This window comes from Podarcis melisellensis, assembly GCF_964234715.1.
Source record: "Podarcis melisellensis genome assembly, chromosome: 4".
Lineage (NCBI taxonomy): Eukaryota > Metazoa > Chordata > Lepidosauria > Squamata > Lacertidae > Podarcis > Podarcis melisellensis.
Window position 1 is genome coordinate 70,307,912 of NC_138531.1, and position 16,329 is coordinate 70,324,240.

The following is a 16,329-nucleotide window of genomic DNA, read 5'->3' on the forward strand; positions in this document are numbered from 1 at the left end:
TGAGGTTTAATGGGTATCAGCCAAGGGAAGTGACACTGTTGTTGTACATCGCAGGTCCTCTATGTCAGCTAGAAACCATATCATTTGCCTTAAATTATTTGGCCTGTTCAATTTTTGGTCAACTGAGCTTCCATTTTCTCTTTGTGTGTTTTTGTCACCTTTACTTCTAATTGACATTCGGAATGCAAGACCTTTGATGCCTGTCTCCACACTAAATGACTGCTTTTAAGGGAAATTAAAACAACAGTGGAAGACAGCAGCATGCTGATAAATTATGCCACCGCTTGTAATCTGCATACTATCAGTCCTGAAAATGTGAAAGGTCAAATGTGAAGAGCAGACATTGGCAGTAATTGTATTCCTAAACCCTCTTCTCTATTTATCTTCAGAGTTTGATCAGCGGCATCTCATATGTCCCACCAAACATACGTAAAAGAGATCCTAAAGTGTGACTTCTTGTTTTCCACTCTTAGGGAATGAGTCAGTGATCCATAGGATCTGATGAAAGCGTCTAAGCAGCACTGTCACAGGGGGGCTTTCTCTAAAGCATCTGCACACCCACACAATATCAGATTCCCAATAAGCCACGGAGCAGATCTAATTCTCATAGCTCTGAAACATGCTTAGGAAATTCACATAATTTGATCTTGGCTGATCTTACATATTCCTATTGCTTATCAGGAAAGCCACAGAGAGTTGGCAAGTGTTTACTGTACTTGAATACCTAGGATGTGCATTCAAATTGACTTTGACTATTTGGTTATTTGTGCACTTAGGAGTGCAAACCTAGTCTTTTGCTCTAAACCACAATGTAATCCGAGCATTTCTTTGAATACAGTGGTACCTCAGGTTAAGAACTTAATTTGTTCTGGAGGTCTGTTCTTAACCTGAAACTATTCTTAACCTGAAGCACCACTTTAGCTAATGGGGCCTCCCACTGCTGCCACCGCGCCGCTGGAGCACGATTTCTGTTCTCATCCTGAAGCAAAGTTCTTAACCCGAGGTATTATTTGTGGGTCAGTGGAGTCTGTAATCTGAAGTGTCTGTAACCTGAAGCGTATGTAACCCGAGGTACCACTGTACCAGTAGCTGAGGTACAACTCCATTGTGCTCATGTTCTCTTGTGGGTTTCCCCAAGTCCTCTGATTCACCACTCTAGGAAACAGAATGCCTCTCCTCTGATCCACTAAGGCTCCTTTGTGGTTATGTCAGCTTGAGGATTGAATGAGTGAACAGCCGTGTTTTGGGAGTTTCTGTGAATTTATCCCCTCAGACTACTGGCACAGAGGCCCAAGTCCAGCTTCCCAGCATCTGCCATTAACCCTACCCTGCCACTACTACAGTTTCCTAGCCCTCACCGCTAGGTTCACTCTGAGAACAGAAGCCTTTTGGGTGAGGGGTGGGAACCATTTGAGAAATTGGAATACAAGTTTCAGCACAGCACTGGATTTAAAAAGCTGTGTAGTAACTTCTGTGGCTCTACCTTCAGTTTTTAGATGTTTTTGAGATTCCTGCTCTTTATCCAGTGGATAATTCATTGTCCTTTAACTGTACTCAAAGAACAGTGCTTTGGGGAGCTGCCCACCACACAAAACATCTAAGTTTGGTCATTCTTCCTGTAATGCATTGTGGGATTTGGAGGTTTTCACATTTAGTTCCCACATGGTCAGTAGGCCTAGTCTACAGTCCTAAAGTTCCAGGCTGCACACAAGGAATTTGGCTGGCAATTATAATTTAAGAAACTTTTCAGTTAGTTACACACAAAATCAAAAGTAATTTGTCTGCCTTTTCTGAAGCCAAGGCTGGTTCTGCTTTACTAGGAGTGAAAGTCTATAAATCTGAAAACATAAGAATACGTTTCTTATCTTGCTTGAATTGAATTTAATAAGTCCCAGGGTAGAGTCTCTTTTTAAATGATTTATTGTTCTTCCCTGACAGCACTTTTTATGAAAAATTTACCCTATGCCCAGGAGTGTCCTGAAATAGAAGCTTTGTTTTGAACGGCACACATACTCAGCAGGCGTTCTGTGCTCCTACAGGGCTGCTTTAAGCAGCATGGGTTGCATATGGAGGTAAACATTGTTTTGCATCTGGAGTCCTCAACAGAACAAGGAAATACAGAGCAATATGTAAACCTCTTGTGACCAATCTAGATCCTAGGTTGCACAAGGGATTCTGTGGTAATTGTTTTTCAGGGGGAAATATTCTGCATGTGTTCTGGGAAGCACATGTGAGCAGGAAAATAATTTCCCCCCTCAGACAAAAAGTGCCATCCACAGAACACAGCTTCTGTGCATTGAAAGCAAGATCCCAAGAGGTTATCTAGTAGTAAAGTCATCTGCAAAGTGCATTCTCACAGCACAGGGTTGTGCATGGAAACCAGAAATCAAGTTTGGACTTCGGCCTAGGCTGAAATGTATGTTAAGGAAAACTTCATGCAACAAGAACAAGAGGAAACTAAAAATTAAGAACCAGAGTGGTGGAGGTGGAGAAAAACCCAAGTAAAACATTTACCAGTAGCTTGATTGTTGACATGGAAGTAGGAGCACTTTCTTCCACAGCCCTAGTTAAACTACTTAATTTTATTCATTGTGGCTGCCTTAGCACACTTGAGAGCCAGTGTGGTGTAGTGGTTAAGAGCGGTAGTCTCGTAATCTGGGGAACCGGGTTCACGTCTCCGCTCCTCCACATGCAGCTGCTGGGTGATCTTAGGCTAGTCACACTCACCTCACAGAGTGTTTGTTGTGGGGGAGGAAGGGAAAGGAGAATGTTAGCCGCTTTGAGACTCCTTAAAGGGAGTGAAAGGCGGGATATCAAATCCAAACTCTTCTTCTCTTCTTGGATAGCAAATGGCCTAATGAAAGGAACTTCTTTCAGTCCAAAGGCTGCATTACCTCATGGAAAACCTTCATGGGACCACATAGGCCTGGCCCCAGCAATCAGCCAGATTAGGCACCATCTGAGGGTTCAGAAGGCCTCTTCATCAGCCTGACCCAAGCATGTTGCCATTCACTACTATCTATGCTAGATCCTTGGCTGACAATGCTTCAGCCTATAAATTTTGTAGATCTGTAGACTGAGTAGTTCTCATAGTTCTATAGCCTGGGACACTGCATTATGGATAGATTAAGATAGTGGTGGCCACCACAGATGGGAAGCAAACTTGGTTCCCATTCAAAAGGGGCAGCGGGGTAGCATTTTGGTAGAGGGTGGTGGTGCCCCTTTTGAATAGGAGCCATGCAGGCTGGTGTGTGTAGTATTCTGACTGATGAAAGGAAATATGGCTTGGGAATGATCCCAATGGTCAGATAAAAAGACCTGGAGGGCTTCATTTGCCACATAGTCTAAGGTATCCATCTCCTGATGTAGCGTATTGAGAATAATATCACTCAGCTAGGGATATCTTGGTGAATTTTATTTGCTTTTGTTTCTGGACATTTTGTGACTCAAACTGTTTTCATCTGGATCGACTCTGATGCCAGTGTTTTTCTGTATCTAGTCCTGAGTTGTCATTGATCCTTATTTTTCCTAGTTGCCTGCAACAGAGTTGAAGCTCTTGAGGCTATATATACAGAATAATTGGAGGCTGCTGATCTTTTTCCATCTTCTTGTCTAGCTGCAAGAAGATGGCCATAAGAGAGGCTATCTCAATTAGTCTTGACAGAAGAGTTTATTAATCCTGATACAATGTTGAACCAAACCTTCTTGTACCCTGAGCACCCAAGACATTCCCTACCAGATTGAATTTTTCTTTTTAGGCAAGTATACTAAGTTGATGACACTGATCAAATTCCAGGTAATTCTGAAATAGGTTGATATTTTAATGCATTTCAACTTAGCTTCAGGACTCAGATGTATATATGCCCTGCCACATAATTTGGGTCTAGAAACTGAAAAGAAGAAATAGTGTCATTAGTTTTTCTAGATGTTTTGATGCATTTTCTTACTAACAACTATTGTATACTGTTGGGTTCATGAGGATAAGCCAGTGAGGGCATAGACAGAGCCCTCCCCATTATGGTTCCACAAAGTTAGAATTGCCTTCCAACCAGAGCCTATCAGAAAAGAACTATAGAAGAGTTTGGGAACTACTGTAATTATTTTTTTACAAGTTATTCCAACATTCCTATAATTCATCCTGTAGTAGTCAATTGAAAAGTGATACTACATTGAGAGAAAAGCTTTCAGACGTGAGGGCCTACTTAATATAGTAGAACTGCATATGAATGCATGGCAGTAAATTTTTTTGTTTCCTTTTACCAATACATGCCTTACTCCTGTACAACATTTTAGGGATGTCACGAAATGATTGAGAGAAAAAAATAAATCAAATTTTCATGCTCACAACTTTGATAGCATTCCATTAATGACAACAGAGCATGCTATAGCAATGAAGTTGAATCTGTACATTTCATTTAGCTTCCAGCAAATATCTACTCCAAGTTTTCAATTTTCTGCTGCGCAGCATCAGAAGGCTGTCTGGGGTAGCAGAAATGTGTTTCTAATTGCTTTCTTTATGCAAAGGAGATGTCATAGATGACTAACAGCAGGCCTATTAATCACCAGTCTAAGTGCAGCCAGTCTTCTGCATACAATATTTATACGTACATGTTTGGAAATTATATACAGATGATTTGAAACAGTGCTAAACAGTGCTGCATTCAAGTAGTCTCTAAATCCTAGTAGGATATAATCACGGAAATGCGTATACAAGTAAGTCTGCCTCTGTTTTTTCCAATTGCTTAACTTTATTTCAGTAGCTGTTTCAGCTACCACCTTCATCAGTAACAGTACAGTATTTATAAGCCCAAGGCAGTGGCCTTGTCAACCAGTGTATCTCATACTTGAACATAGGAAGCTGTCTTACACTGGTCACGTTTGCACATAATGTCAAGCCAAATCATTGATTGTTGCAAATACATGAATAAGCTGCCTACCGGGAAGGAGATTGCAGCCCCTTTGTTCTTCCCTGGCCCCTTTAGCACAGCATGGCAGCTAAGCCATGTTTTGCTTTGTTTAGCTTGCCATCTGAGCCCAGGATCATGCTTAAACTCTCTTCTCCTTAACCATAATGTGTAGCCAATAGACAGTTTTAGAGATCCTAGGTTCAGATGGCATATTTAGTCAAACCTTGGTTTAGCTGGCAATTTGCATTGAGCCAAAGGGACCAGGGGGAAGCAATGCAGTTGTGAAATTCTCTCTGGCAGCCAGCTCATTTGTGTCATACTGGTAAGCCATAGTTTACTGTGATGTATGTACTAGGCCACTGGCTCAGATCATTGGTCGATTTAGCTCAGTCGAGCTACACTGTTTGCCAGTGGCTCTCCAGGATTTCAGCCCTGATTTCTGCCAGATAGAGATGGGAGGAGAAATTCAGTTCATTTTATTGCTATCAAGTTCACACTTTCCTAAAATAATAAGATAACCAAATACAGCCCTCCTTTAAAATTTTGCAATTCTGGTCTCCAACCAGAGTTTGCACCCTCCCACAAACCATATATTAGAGGAAAGTGTGCATTAAAATGAATGCATTGGTGAAGATAGCATACAAAATGCATTATATTAGGAAGAATTGCTTGCAAAAATGCATACATTCATTGAAATTGCATACAAATATATTTTTATCAGGAGAAATTAACACTAGAATAATGAATATTTGGGGGCAAATTGCTGCAGAAGTATGGAGAACTTAATTTAAGTATGGAAAAATGAGTAGCTGAGAGAACTAAAGTTGACAGATCTTTCCATCCCTACTTGGGGACCTTATTATTTGCGTATTTCACCACTGAGCTGCAGCCACTCTACAGAGTTCCTCTGTGCATTTGTGTGTCTGCTGCACACATAGCTGGCCTTTCTGCTAGATTGTGCTCAGATAAAAATATTATTATTTGGTCATACATGTTGGTTTGTTTTATTTTTTATAGGGATGGGAACCCCCTACTGTAACGGCATTTCTTTCAGACCTAGGGAATTATTTTTCAAATTGCTGTTTGCTTATTCTTCCATATCAACAGCCACAACTTAATAAGAAAATATTATTACTCTCTTGTCTGTACACTTTCAAAGGTTTCTCTGTGTGCAAAGCTCTGAAAGCACTGTGAGGGGGGAGAGAGAGAGAGAGAGAGAGAGAGAGAGAGAGAGAGAGAGAGAGAGAGAGAGAGAGAATGCAATTACTTTATTAGTTTAATTGTGGCTTCTTGGACCTGCAGAGGCCAAGGGAGAGCTCTAATCAATTTGCAGATAAAGTCTAGCTACATTTTGCATAGTCCCATCTGTTGGGAAAGCCTAGTTATATTCCAAAGGGTACATTCATCAAGCTACATCTAAGCGCTATCCTCCTTGCCCCCTGCCTACAGCAGACTCTACGCAATATTAGAATTCTGCAAAGAGAATAACCAAAGTCTCTCTTTTTTCCATTTAGCTTCCGCTTCTGTGATGAGAGGCTAGCTAAAAATGAACCAAAGGAAGATTAGTTAGTGTTCGGCCCAGCAATGAAGATAGTAGGGAGGTGGGGGGTTTTCTTCTTCTTCTTCTTCTTCTTCTTCTTCTTCTTCTTCTTCTTTCACCAGAGGCGCTGCACAGACACTGCTAATGGAGGTCCTGCAGTCCCAGAGCAAGCTGGCAAATAGGAAACAGCAGTGTGAGCAAGTGTTTGAGACCTGGGTAAGTATGTCTTAGGAAGAGCAGACCCTGTAGTCTGGCACCTTGCTGAGACTTGTGGGTTTGCAATGATGGGACATTGGGCTGAGAAGAATAAATGGGGTCAGAATTCTAGTGGCAGATGCTCACTGCTTAGCCTACTATAAGGAAGTAGTTTGAGAAATACATACTTCATGCATTTTTAAAACTACCATTGTTTCAGACTACAGTGGTACCTTGGTTTGCAACCGCTTTGGATTACAACCGTTTTGGATTACAACCACATCAAACCCAGAAGTGCGTGTCCCTTTTTTTGGATTACAACCCATTGGGGGGGGGGAGGCCCCATTGATGAAAGCGTGCCTTGGGTTACACCCTGTTTTGGTTTACAACTGGACCTCTGGAATGGATTATGGTTGTAAACCAAGGTACTACTATATTAATCTTGGTTTTGGCATGCTGCCTGGGCAACAGTTCCAATCTTATAAACCCACAGTTTCCAAACACAGCAGCAATGGCAATCTGTAACGTTTGCCTGAAATTCCAGTTCCTTTGCCACACTTCTGATTGCCTTTTGACCAAAAGGTATTTATATTTTACAGTGGTACCTTGGGTTAATTCGTTCTTGAGGTCCGTTCTTAACCTGAAGCACCACTCTAGCTAATGGGGCCTCTTGCCGCTGCCACGCTGCCAGAGCACGATTTCTGTTCTCATCCTGAAGCAAAGTTCTTCACCCGAGGTAATATTTCTGGGTTAGCAGAGTCTGTAACCTGAAGCGTATGTAACCTGAAGCGTATGTAGCCCAAGGTACCACTGTATATTTCTATTTCCCAGATACTATGCTACTAGACCACTCCTTGCCCACAATTTAATGCTAGGCTTCCTTTATACTCTCTCTCATGCAAACCTGATTTTTTTTGGGGGGGGGGAGTTTACATTTGAGTCTTAATAGCAAATGTTTCCTGGCTTTCTGGGATTTCAATAATTCCTGCTAGTCTGTTCATGTAAGACTAATTATCTGCTCTGGACTTACTGGCCCACACTCCATCACATAAAAGGAGGCAGGAACAGGAAGAAGCTGCTAGCCAATGGACCAACACTTATTATTTAAAGCTTATTGACTCTACCTTCCTGTGATCTTTATCTCTGAACTAGACTGATTTGTTCTTTTTCTTGTTCTCCTTGTGCTAGCCTGCCCCTTCTGAACCTATCTTAACTTGCAAGCTGTTCCTTTGAAATGCAGCCCAGAGGTTTTGATTCTTATATAGTAGTCTGAGCATTTGGGTTAACAAACCTTAATGACACTCATTTTACCACTGTAAGGCAGCAGTTTGATACTGCTTTGGGTTTGGGGGAAAACCAAGCGGATAGCAGTTTACCACACACATTTCACGAGGTGAGCTCCTGCAAGCACATTTGCTTAGCTGAATGTTCGCTGCAACACTGTATGCCTCTGCCATACAGTGGCACAGATAGATACAGATGGTGGTGAAATTGATTCAAACTGAGAAAAGACCACAACAAGCTCCATCAAAGCATTAGCACAGAAACCCATCACTCACTTTACATGCAGGAGCTCATGAGCCATCTTCAATACTCATCTTCAGATAAATTTTTCACTCCAAACCTCTTGTCACTATTCTCAATCACTGCGCTTATGTCCATAACTTTGCTCAGATGGCTGCCATTGATTCTGTATATTGGAACTATTTGTGCACTCTGTCTGTAATATTTAGCTAGTGGTTTCTTATTACCCTGTCCTTTGCCCTGCATTGGCATTGCACAAATTTATAGAATTTTTTTTGAATGTAGATTGTCCCCACCCTTGTCAGCAATCAACAGTATGCATTTTCAAAAGCTGAAAACAGAGGACATAAAGAATTTTTAGTTCTTATCCCATGATGTGATGCATTTATTTCATTTACAAGAGCCCATCACCTTTTCTCTCATTACCCCCACTTACCCATTCAGTGATTTAATCTCATGCTGAATTAGAAATGTTTTATCCTAGTTTGACTGTTATAAATCTTCTTCAGAAAATATTTACTTACTAACTGAATACAATTTGTCAAAAAAGGTCAAGGATTGTTAAACCCTTGCTTACTTTGTAGCAGTATTCATTTAAAATACTGATTTTACTAAAATACTTACTTTATTTTATTGGAAATTTTATTTTATGGGAAATAACTGACATGCTGTATTTTTAATGCTATGCAATAAGCAAGAATAACTCATGTGTGGGAATCAATAGCATACCTAGCAATCTTCATCTACTAAAGTAATACCTGCTTAACCTTTTTGGACTACAGGGATAGTCGTGGTGCTGTTTTCCAGGATTGGATGGGCCAATTCACGGAAAGGCAATATGGTGGTGAGTGACTGAAAAGCAGCGCAGTGAAATTAGTAGCTCTCATAAACCTTTCTGAAGGATGGCTGCTTGCTTGCCAGGTGCACTGCACTTCATAGCTTGTTTGTTCTGGCACCTGCCTTCGTTACTTAGGACCAGATTGAGAAGTCATTATGCATCTTTGCAAATAACAGCAGAAGGATCCCCATTCAAGTTTTCTTATAATTATAATGGCAAGTACTCTTGAAGAACTGCATGAAGAAGTCAGCAGGTCCATGCTAAAAGATACTTCTAAAATGTTTACTGCATCATCGTGTTCTAGTGGGTTCCATTAGAAAGGCTATTCAAACTGGGGGGCTGCATTCTGTGTCAGGAGGATCACTTCACACAATACAGTGGTACCTCGGCTTAAGTACTTAATTTGTTCTGGAGGTCCGTACTTAACCTGAAACTGTTCTTAACTTGAAGCACCACTTTAGCTAATGGGGCCTCCTGCCGCTGCCGCGCCGCCGGAGCACAATTTCTGTTCTCATCCTGAAGCAAAGTTCTTAACCTGAAGCACTATTTCTGGGTTAGCGGAGTCTGTAACCTGAAGCGTATGTAACCTGAAGCATATGTAACCCAAGATACCACTGTATATATTTTCTTTACTCCTTCAATACAGGTAATAAGATGCAACCATCGACAAGCTGTTCCCACACTGGTTCCGTACTATATCTGTCCTACACAGATGTCCTTTCTATGTAGGAAAAACATAAAGTAGGAAGCACTAATAAACAACAGGGAAACAAATGCAATTTTGACTCAACACTTACAACCACATTGTCTGATGGTTAAGGGAGATTACCAGCCACTTATGACATTCAAAATTCTGTATAAAATCCAGTGGTGCTTCAGGGTTTTTAAAACCAGCAGGTGAACTAAAGATGAAGCTCAGAAGGTAAGATTAGAAAGGAATTATCATAAACCTGGGCCAAAAGTTTATATTTGATTTCTTTCTGGGAGTAGAAAAATAGGCAGTTGCTTGAGATCCTGATGCTTCCAAGGGATCAGCCATAGCTAAAACACTGCTCACACAGCCCCAGTTGAATGGCCAGACATGTGCATGCATGGATTCAGAGACTGGTGCAAGTGAACAGTTATGCTATTACCTTACACTTGCCATTGAAACTATGTACTTTGCCATCTATTCGCCTTAGGCTGTTTGTTACCCTGAGGGAAACCAGAGGGCATAGGAACCGGTGAGCAGAAATGGAGCAGCCGGCACATGGTTAATCAAGCTGTAACCCAATACTGGTAACAACAAAGTTTTGGACTAAGCTCCCATGATCCTTCACCATTGGTCACGATGACTGGGGCTGATGAGAGTTGTAGTCAAAAACACCCATAGGTCAAAGATTCACCAATATGTCAACTATTTGTAAATCCCTTTGAACTTACATTCGAGTTGACATGCAGACGACCATCAGATTATGATGCCATGGGTTGCAAACATCCAGAGATTTAATAGCAATGAGATACTTTGCATGGAAAAGTACTGTTTTTCCCCACTTTCCCATAAACCAAATCAGAGATACAGACCAACAAATGCAAATAGGATTATGTTGCTTATTGTTGAATTGGACCTGGAGGAACTCGCCTTCGTGTCATGAACAGCGGTGTCTGGGGTTCATCTATAAGAATAAAAACTGACAAGCACAAAGTGTATCATTCTTACACAAAACAGTTTTTTTTTAATTGCTTTTATTTTCAAAGCAGAAGCACGTGGATAATTCTGGGGAGCTCTGCAAAAAAAAAAAAAAATATGTAATAGCCTCACTCATAAAAGTAGGTCATGGGGGGATTTTACTCCCATAACAAAAGAAGCAGTCTCACAACAAGTCCATACAGCTCAAACCTTCCCATCTCTACATGGAGGTATCAGGGATTAAACCAGGGACGTTTCCCCCAATTTCTTTGGCTGTTATTTTCTATTGTAATATAGTATAATACGGTCATAAGTACATTGTTCTGCCATATTTGCACATCTGCTCAGCATCATTGCCAGGTACATAGCCTCTCTAATGGAAACTAATTATGCCTAAAACATGTTATTTCTTTAATGTGCTAGAAGTACTTTTTAGAACTATTCTGTTAACTTCTTTGCTCCCGCCGCCTGTTTACAATTTCTCTTTCAGCCGACCATTTGAACACCACTCAGATCTCATCTCTGTAATTAAAGTGAGGCAACATTAATCACCAAGCTATTGTAGCTCATACACGTTCTAATGCATTTGAAGGGGAAATGGAAATTTCTAATGCTTCTAAACAATTAAGTCCATTAGGTATGGTTCTTCTTTTAAGGGGACAGTGTCATCTGCTTAAAAAGCTCCCTGTATACAATATTATTAGAATGGTGCTTGAATTTAAGCACAACTTGCCCTGAGGATGGCAGAGCACTGGTTCGTGAGCTCTTTCAAATGGTCCAATCATCCCACTGGTATTTATTTAGTGAGACTTCAGTTACTGAGGCCTAGGCAATGAGAGGTTTTAACATGCCTCTGAATATCACTTCTTTAAAAAACTATTACTGCCTGATGTCTTTGTAATAGGGAATGTCATCTGTGCATAGACAAACATATTACTTTAAACATTCTTTAGATAGACATTTTCAAATTATGTTGAGAAAGAAACGGAAAATTAGGTCAAAGAAAGCCCTCTTTGTCTCTCCATCTGTACGTTTCAGCCATGCTACATGAAAGTGGAATATTAAGAAGCTGGATTGGCAATTTAATGTGTCCATTCTAATACACTTGTGGAAACTCTGAAAGAATGGATTTCCAATTAATTTTGAAAGCATAGGTAGGACTGACACCAGATTCTCATTTCCTAGATTTGGCATAGAACCCTTATTAAATCAAAGATGTGACCTTGTCAATCTTTAACTTCATGGGGAAAAGCTTGTTCTGAGAGACCATTTCTAAATGGGCTCTGTATGAGCAAAGGTTTGCACTGGGCAAAATATAGGAACTTGGGGACCTGCCTTGCATTAAGTCAGACCATTGGTCCATGTAGCTATCTGACAGCAAGTCCCCAGGCTTCTCTCTCATTCAGTACCTCTCTGAGATTCCAGGAATTGAATCAAGGACCTTCTGCATGTGCAATAGCTGCAAAGGACATGAGTGGTGCTGTGGTATAAACCACTGAGCCTCTTGGGCTTGCCGATTGGAAGGTCAGCAGTTCAAATCTGTATGATGGGGTAAGCTCCCATTGCTCTGTCCCAGCTTCTGCCAACCTAGCAGTTTAAAAGCATACCAGCACAAGTAGGTACCACTGTGGTGGGAAAGTAAACAGCACTTCCGTGCGCTCTGGCTTCCCTCATGGTGTTCCGTTGCACCAGAAGCGATTTAGTCCTGCTGGCCACATGACCCAGAAAGTTGTCTGTGGATGAACACCAGCTCCTTCAGCCTGAAAGCGAGATGAGCGCCACAACCCCATAGTCGCCTTTGACTGGACTTAACCATCCAGGGGTCCTTTACCTTTAGCTTAGCTGCAAAGAAGATGCTCTACCACTGAGCTATAGTATCTCCAATGGTTAGACTATTTATGGCAGATACAGAGCTGATGTCAGACGGGTGCTTTGGGATTCCCTTCCCAACTGACTTGTGCTATCAAGTTCCCCACTAGGAACCTGGTCATGGAGCTGCTCCAGCCATGCCTTTACCTGTCCCACACCTGGTGTCAGGTGTGAGGCAGATGGATGTGGTTTGGAGAAAACAGCTTTGTGAGCCAAATTTGGCCCATGGGCCAGAGGTTTCTAACTCCTGTTCTAGAGCAAGACAACATTGGGGGATCCAAGGCACTATCGGAATATCAAAATGGTGGGCAAGATAACTGCTGCTATCCCACATTTTAGATGGAAAAAGCTGTCGGGGCGGGGCTTACAAATATCAGGGAGAAGACAGTCCCTGCTCTTATATTAGCAAAATGAAAATGGTCACAGAGATCTTGTAGTGGCAGCATAGGTTTGCTGGGAGTGAGCTCTGGTTCTTAGCCTAGGGCTTGCTGATCAGAAGGTTGGTAGTTCGAATCCCCACGATGGGATGAGCTCCTGTTGCTCGGTCCCAGCTCCTGTCAATCTAGCAGTTTGAAAGCACATCAAAGTGTAAGTAGATAAATAGGTACCGCTCCAGCGGAAGGGTAAATGGCATTTCCGTGCACTGCTCTGGTTCGCCAGAAGAGGCTTAGTCATGCTGGCCACATGACCCGGAAGCTGTACGCCGGCTCCCTCGGCCAATAAAGCGAGATGAGTGCCGCAACCCCAGAGTCGTCCACAACTGGCCCTAATGGTCAGGGGTCCCTTTACCTTTACCTATTATAGGTGTACTAGTTCATCAACTATTATGAGAGTGTTGAACCAGGCACATGGTCAAGTGGTGCAAATCATAAAACAGCATTACTGTACCAGAACCACCCCAGTCAAATCCGCAACTGCTAATACACTAGCATTCATTTCAATGAGCATTCATCTCATGAGCATTCACTCTCAAATCATGTTTCCTACTGCCTTGGCCACACTCTGAGAGAGAGAGGGGGGGCACTTCTGCCATCTCTGTGGTCATCAACCCTCTTCAGCAGCTACAGCAGTCATTTGAAAGCAGCAGTTTGTAATTTCCACTGGTAGGAGCTGCTGTCTCCTTGCTAGGAAATGGTAAACACTCTGCTTTGAACAGATAGCCAAACTACTTAAGAGGACATGCTGCTAAGAAGTCTTCTTCAGAATCCTAAGTAGATAGGAATGGGCAGATAGTCCAGGAGTAGCCAATATCACTGGTTCCAGATGTTGTTGGACTACAACTCCCATCATCAGAGTGGCTGGGGGAACCCAATCAGATGGGTGGGGTATAAATAATAAAATTCTTCTTCTTCTTCTTCTTCTTCTTCTTCTTCTTCTTCTTCTTCTTCTTCTTCTTCTTCTTCTTCTTCACTGATCACTGGCCACTCTGGAAGGGGCTGTTGAGAGCTGTAGTCCAACAAGATCAGAAGGGCACCTAGCTACTTCTGGAGTAGGCAGCCAGTGTCCATAATACTTTTGCATGTTTTCTTCCTGTCACTCCTTCCCATTTGCACATTAATATGTTCTGTCTAGAAAATATGCATTTCTAAATGTATTTTATTTGAAAAATATACAAGATTTTGATACTGTCCCCTCCCCCCGAACTGCTTTGCAAAAATGTGGGGAAGTGCAAAGAATACCTGTGTCTCAATCTACACATTCAGCCTGAAGGCGTAAATTAGGTCAGTTAAGATGTCATGCAGAATAACTACATCATTCCTTTAGCTTCGCTCAGCAGCTGACTGTTCATGGAGTGCAAGTGCACAGAGGAAGCAGTCCTTAGGACAGACAAACTTGCCTTCATCCAGAAGAGATTACCGGTGCACATGAGATTGAAATGAATGAGAATGCCTAATTGTGTAGCAAATCATTGACTAACTCTCAAAGGAGGCACAAGACACGGTTTCGTCCTAGAGAAAACAAAAGCCTCCTTCAATCTGGTATTCAATCTGGCACCCCACTCACCTGATCTCTGGTTGTAGCATTCCTGTTGCTGCTGCTTACCCTCCTTGCTGACAGGCTGCCCCTTTGACAGCCACAGATTACTCCAAGTGGACACAATCCAAAACAATCCGGGGCTGTTTCAACCCAATCTGGCAAAATCCTAGATTGAGGTAAATTAGGAACCAAGATTCAGCAGTTTCCAGTGCACAACTCTAGTCCAAACCCATGCCATTAGTATTTGAGCACTCCCATGATGAGATCTCTCCATGCCCTACTCCCTGTATGGCAACCATAGGATGTCCCATCACCACCTATTTCTCTCTCTCTATCATAGATAAAGAGTTAAATTGTAAACTATTAGTCCAGGCAACATCTGGTTGGCTAGAGTTTGTTAATATTTTTCTATCTGAATTATTTTACTCTTCTGCAAACATTACTTTTGGCATTCCGAGCCATGGAGCCATTTTGCATGCTGACCACCATTTCGATTTTCTAAATAAATAAAGCATTTTCCAAAATCAGTGACTGGTTCTTGTTTTGAAGTTTCACTCAAGTAATTAAAGCAAGGAAAGATATAGCCCAATTTATCCCATGGTGTGTTTACAACACACTTCATATTAAAGGCCCCCCAACACTACTCTTCTCTGGTCACATCTATATTTGCAAGTTCGAGTAACATGTGATCAGGGACACATTTAGGCTTGGAACAGTTCACTTTGTAAGTGCCAGAAGTGGAAAGAGTTCTACATTTTCCGTTTTTATTGTCTTTGTATTACCAGAAACTTGGCCTCTTCTGTATGTATTTATTTTTTAAAACAACAACAACCACACACTATGCTTCAGGGATATCTAGTCACCAATAAGAAGTATACAAACCATTTGTATGTTTCCTGTCGCTTATTTGTCTTTATTTCCATAACAAGTTCTGAGGATTCCAGATTGAGGGGCACATACATACACACACACAAACACACTGCAAGGCTCTTCCTGGCTCAACAAGAATTGCCAGTAACATGCTTCAGGCTGCAAGTGAGATCAGAAGACAGAGAGAAAACTGTTGCAACAGCTTTATATCAAGGGGAAAGTAACAAGAGAGCCCTGAAAATATATATATATTCATTCATATATTTTTTATAACTGGCTTGAGCATCTTTATGAGTTGCTCTCTTTCATGTTCATTCCTGTTACTGCGGATCTGGTGGTTGAAGCTTAGCAATCTGACTTAGCTGTATTTAATTCTTCTTCGAAATTGTATTTCATCCGGCTCACTTTGAATCTGCTTTTAAACAGGGCTCAAATGCTTACTGACAGTTTTATGGAACAAATAGAAAAGGCCCTTCGAATAACATCAGAAAGCTTACAGCTTGACGGTGTTTGCAATTTCTGTTTCTCTCAGGGCCAATTCAAACACTACCTCTTTGAAGGCAGGGCTGTTATTTGTGGGTCTGCATATACAGGAAAATGCAATTGCTTTGCTCCAAAGCCCTGCTAATGTTGTTATGAACATCTAGAGCTAGGGATGGGCAAATCTATCAATTTCCGTTTCTCCCAGTTTCTCATTTTTCCAATGTTAAGTTCAATTCTCAACATTTCCACATCAATTTGAAATTTTTGTTTTAAAAATCTTCATGAAAATTAATCAAAGAGATTCCTCTAGGGATGCAAAATTGCCTAATGTACATATTTTTTTCAAAGCAGTTTTTAATAGGGTAATGCATTTTTCTATATTATTTGCACCAATATATGTATAGACAAATGCATTTATCGTACTAATAATATGACTCAGGATCATTCTCAATCAGAC